Consider the following 6,000-nt stretch of genomic DNA (forward strand, 5'->3'; position numbering starts at 1 on the left):
CGAAAACTCCTGGGGAGCGCACACGGCCCTTCCGCCCACAGACAGGAGTCTAACCCGCTCTTTTCCCCAATAACATACTCTGTTCCCCGCCCCCCCCCACCCACCCCGTGTCCCCTGTTACATATTCTAGGGTGACTCTATCCTTGTCGCTTCAGCCTGCAGAAGCAGCGGAACTATCGCTCTAAGCTGCTCTGCCTCGGAGAAGCGAAGGGAAAGCAGGGGGTTTTTCCCAAAACTGTTGGGCGGGGAAGAAAGACTGCTCTGAATTACCGGGCAGTATCGTCTAGGGAGGGCTTGCAGCGGATGTGAACGCCCTCCCCACGGACTCCTCTATCTTTCGGAAATGAACCCGGGTGGTTGGGAACCATTCAAGAGATGTTTGTCTTCTAGACAGACAACCCCACTGGTAGGTTTCAATACTCTGTAGAAGGCTAGTGTGATTTAGAGATTTGAGATGATTAAGGGAGCCTGACCTTTATCAAGCCTGGTTTCTGGCTGATGCTCCACAGATTTTACCAAGGTTGGGTGAAACAGCGCCCTCTCACAGACCCTCGCTCATCTCGGCTCCCTTTTCCCATTGTTAGCTGCTTAGCTAACTAGCTTTAGCTAACGTTTGCTGCTTAGTTTGGGTGGGTGTCACCCCTTCTCAGAAGCTATCATCTCCCTCATTTGCTTGCTTTAAACTTCACACTTAAAAAAAAAAGTAAGCAAAAATCAAAACTTGGCTTCCTCCAACTTAAAAAGAAATCTGGGAATTTCCACAACTTCCCTTGAACGTTTAAGAATCTATAAGTGTTAGACCTGTTTGCATGGCATGAAAAGACAGAGTATCAGCACTCAGAAATGTCAATCTTTGAACCTCTAACACTTTCTGATTTATAATAAATTCTTTCCAAAAAGACGCAGGAGCCTTAATGTAATCGTTAGAGCTGAAGGGGGAAATCTGTAAAGTAAATCACAAATGAGCCATTTAATACTTGCAAGTTGTTTAACATTAAAATGATAATATTTGCTTCCACAATGAAAAACCCAAAGGTACTTAGCCAAGTTTCAAACTACCCAGGCTTTAGAAAGTCAACCCTCCCCCAATAAAAGGTTAAAACAAAAAGCAGATTGAAAATATTAAATCACTTACACTGTAAATAAATTCATTATATTCTCAGAACATTATAAAGACTGGCCTCAATAGACTGCTTTGATTTATGTTGCTTTTTCTACTAATTAAACAAAATTGACCCCCTCTCCCTCCCTCCTTTCTTTCCCCCCACACACTTTTCTGATGTTAATGGCAAAACATCTATCAAATATTTTTAGAATTTCCTCTCCTCCACAAAAAGAGAAAATATAGACACAGGAAAAATAAATAGTCTTTATATACTTGGAATACTGAAGCTTTCCTCATAATTTATTACTTCACCTTTTCCTTGATTTACAGTCTTCTCTGCTCTTCTGGCCAAAGGAGGGAGATCTTCTCAGCAGTCTCTTCCAGAAATAATTTTTTTGTTTTGTTTTTTCAAAAAAGTAAAATTAAGTCTTAAATGAATTAAACATTTCCTGTAAGGAGCCTTCTGTTCCCACCCAAGGTAATTATTAGAAGGCAGGTCCCTCTTCTAAAGCCGCCCTGTTTATTACTTTCAGTAGAAATTCTCCTCAAATATACCCTCAATATATACTTTTCTGAGAAGGATATTTTCTGACATCATAATCTAGTTCTCAATATAATTGAGTAACCTCTATGATAATGCTGAGGACATGACTGCAAATGAGATGACTCCACACTAGAAGGCTTTCTTCTTTTCTTTTCTTTTCTTTTTTTTTTGAGGCTTAGGAATAGAAAAAGTGCCAACAGAGGCAGAATGTTTGCTTAGGCCTTGCTATCACATAAATGCACCTTAGCAAAGGAGGATTTGAAGACCTGCCTTTAATCTGAAGTCTCGCCATGTGAAGACAGATTAGCATTGTGAGATCTACTCCTACACGAATGCCTAACCCATGAGCAAGCCCCAGACTTCCATCTTCCCATCCCCAATGACAGAATTATATCCCAATTTTAAAAAGAGATTTTCTAAATTTCCAAGTGCACTTTTACTCTTAAATTCATGTTTATATAACCAGTTGATGTCTATCTCCAGGGATATCTCCTCTTGCAATTTAGGAAAAAAAAAAACAAAAACCCTAGCATTTATGTTTAGCTTCCTCATCTTTCTCCCTCTTCCCCTCCTTGTCTCAAAACAAGCAAGGAAGCATACAAATGAAAAAGAAAACACCTACACCTCTTTAAACGGTGCACCTGGGCTCAGAAATTCCCTTATCTTATTACAAAGAAACATCCAAATTTAACATTTGCCAATCTGTAGGTCCAAGCTATATCTCTAAAATCCTATGAGACCAAACAACAAAACTCACCCCTTCTCTTCTCCAGTCTTTTTCTTTGTTTGCATAAAGAAGTTTGCATAATTAGCTCATGTAAAGTTATCGTTTGATTGCATTAGAACATGGTTCAAATCACTTTGAACCATTGCCTGGATTGGGACTTGAGAGCTGACCTCGAGGTAGCAAAAAAAAGGAAGTAATGCCTTTAAATTCCACATAGGGGCAGGAAACGGTGTGTTTCATTATTAAATCTCTTTATAGTTAGATGAGGATAGGACTCAAACTGGGGCTGTCTTCTCTAGGAACAGGACTGGCTGCTGACCTGTGGAGGGGCTGCCTCAGGGAGAAGCACCTAGATACCATCAAGCTGATGGGATTCTTTTATTGGCAAAGTGGGTCTCATACCCTCCTGGCCCTTCCCTACTTTCTGGGCAATGTTCAGCTTTTTCCAAACAGGACCAGAAAGCCCACGGGTGAGGCAGTTTTCCTGGAGGGCCCAAGCCAATGTGAGATGAGAAGGTCTTTAAGAAAGCGGGGTCTCCAACAAGTTCTCCAAGGTCAAGCAGTGGTGCAACCTTCCAAACCTGTGAACATCAAAACATGACTGAGAAGGGATGGAGCCCCTGGCCAGGGATGGAGCCCCTATGTGTGTGTGTGTGTGTGTGTGTGTGTGTGTGTGTGTGTGACAGAGAGAGAGAGAAAATGGTTGTGTAGTGCAAGAGTCCTGATCTCCTGGTCTGATGCCCGCTGGATGCCCTTGGCTGGGCCCAGTTCCTGGCTCCCTGAAGCAGGCAGCTCTGGACTTGTGTGAGGCCACAGGGAGAGTTCCAAGTCCCACCTGGCTCAGACGACAACCCCTCCATCTGAAACTGATCTTGGGCATGTCACACAGCTTTCCTGGCAGGGACCCAGCTCTCCTGTGAGCAGAGTCATCCTTTCTTAAAATTTGAGCCCTGTTGTCTGGAAGGCGCTGCCCCCGGAGAATCGGCAGGACCTCGGAAGCAGTTTACATCCCTAACACCATCCCCCGCCCCTTCAAACTGGGCCAGCTCTCAGCTCTGCACAAGGCAGCACCAGACTAGGGTACCCATCCTCTCAGACAGAAAGGCATCCAGACACCCACACTTCGCCAGGGTGTGTGTATTTAGCTTGAGCTTGTGATTACGATGTGTTTGGGCCCTGCCTTCCCTTACCGGGATTCCTGTCAGAAATAAGGCCGCGGGAGAGCAAACGTGAAAGCCACGCTCTTCCCTCTCTGGGCTCTCCCGGCCTGGTAGTTGCGCTCTGGGCGCAGGAAGGGGAGGTGTGTGTCTCCTAATGGCAGGAGGCCCGGGTCTTGGAAGAGGCGTGAGACGACAGGACCATCTTTATCAGCCCTCATCTCCCACTACAGATTTAGGTAGCCCTTGCGAATACGGTACCCAAGGAGGCTTGGTTCTCGGGCACCTTAGACTTGATGGAAAATTTAGAGGCGTGGGAGGCCCTCGGAGGGTCTAGCTACGTTCCCTGGGTTCTTGGGCTTCTCTTTCTCAGCGTCTGGACTCCGATTGCAGCACAGAATCCTTCTGTCCGCAGCGGTAGAATTGAGGCCTTCGCGCTCCGCCCATCCCGCTGGTTTACTGCATGGCTTCGCACCCAGTACAGAGATGTCCGCCCAGCTCGCCCCCTCCTCCCAGAAGGGCCCTGCTTCTGGCTGCGGGGGAAAGGAAGCTTCGGGAACAGTGTGACCCGAAGACAGGGTCCGAGGCACTAGCGAAATTCCTGCTAGCAGGGCTCTCTCCTCCCTTCTCCCTCCTGGGCAATCTATGACTCAGACTTGACATCAGCCCCTGGCAGACAGTGACAATAAGTTCCCAGTGGGGGTGGGGCGGCTGTACCCCACCCCCGGCCTGTCCCGGCCCAGGTCCGGTCTCCAGGGGGCTGTGCAGGCTCAACCTCTCCTCCTGGAGGCCCCGGGACTCTCTGTCCTCGGGCCCGCCTCCCGCGTGTCCGTCCGGCGCGGCCAGAGCCCCGGAGCCCGTCTGCTTTATTTCATTTAACACAATCGGCAAAGCCAAGGCGGGGTGAGGGGCGGGCGCGGGCCCGAGGGAGGAAATGAAGGGACGTGGAACAAAGTTCTCTCTGCCAAGTCTCCCCGTCGGATTCTTAGAATCCGGTGGCACCTTGAAGGCCTGATGTGAGGGCAAGGAGACGGGTTATTAATTCTTGAAGCCCGCTCTATCTATATATAGCTGCTCAGTGGTTGCTGTTGGCGGTCGCGGGGGGTGTAGACCGTGGAACACATGGCACCTCTCCAGCGCTTAGAAATCAGCCTAGCTGGTGGCTCCCGCGGAGTTCGGGAGCGGCGCGGCTCAGGCTCCGGGAAGCCAGTGAGCTGTCCATGGTGTTTAAGGCTCCTTGACGTGCGTTCTGGGCCGTCTGGGCGAGGCGCAGACCCCCGCGCCGGGGGCTGCCACACCTCCAGCCCCAGCCTGCCGGCCACCGAGCCGGTGTGCGCCGGGCACCGGCCGGACGTGTTCGCGTGCACAACCCCGCGACGCGCTCTCGCAGGGGCATAATTCCAGAGATAGACGGAAAAAACCTCTCAAGTCCAAAGTGTGGGTTTCCTTTTAGCTCCTTCCTGAAGGTGTCTTTCCCCCTCAGGCGACACTTCTCGCACTTTAAGAAACGTCGGTCCAGCCAGCAGCCTACCTCCCTTCCCTTTTGAGTTTCTAGTCTCAAAAGAGCGAGAAGCAAGTCACCGATCTTATTACGCTTCTCATAATGGTTAAAAGCATCTACGAACTGACCATCGCTTTTGGACCGTGTGGTATCGCTGGGGTGACGCTCGCCGCTTCTGTTGAGTGGTGAAGGCGCTGGGAGATTGTGGGGAGTCTCAGGGATTTCGGTCAGTTCCTTTCCGAGGGGTGATTGGGGTCCTTTGTAGAATATTATTGTTCAGAGGAGCGACTGCTTTATTATTCCCCAGAGCCCTGAGCAGTGTCTGATTGCCACTCTTAGGGAAGGAGGAAACAAAGAAATTGTCATGTAATATTACAAAGCTGTAGGTCCGTTCTCTGTGAAGTACAGTTCTGCCTGGTTCTTGTGACCTGGCCTTAGGAAGAAATCTTTATGAACTGAATTAAACTCTTATACATGTTTAAGACAGAGAATATTTTGCCTTTTTAATTATCACCACATCTTACCTTTTTTTTTTTTTTTTTGCGATACACGGGCCTCCCACTGTTGTGGCCTCTCCCGTTGCAGAGCAGAGGCTCCGGACACGCAGGCTCAGCGGCCATGGCTCACGGGCCCAGCCGCTCCGCGGCATGTGGGATCCTCCCGGACCGGGGCACGAACCCGTGTCCCCTGCATCAGCAGGCGGACTCTCAACCACTGCGCCACCAGGGAAGCCCCACATCTTACCTTTTTGTCTTTTAATTTCTCTTGGCAATTTCCCCCCTACTTATGTCTATTGGAGATCCCATCTCCATTTGAGTAACAAACTTCTTTAGATACTACAAAAAGTTAAGAAAAAGATTGTAAACATTTATAACTCTTACTTGAGTTTTGTGCCTTTACTTATGGGGATATTTAATTAACATCCAGAACATAATGGAACCTTTTATGTTTCTGAACGAGACATCA

This window comes from Orcinus orca, chromosome 11 (genome assembly GCF_937001465.1).
Source record: "Orcinus orca chromosome 11, mOrcOrc1.1, whole genome shotgun sequence".
Classification (NCBI taxonomy): Eukaryota; Metazoa; Chordata; class Mammalia; order Artiodactyla; family Delphinidae; genus Orcinus; species Orcinus orca.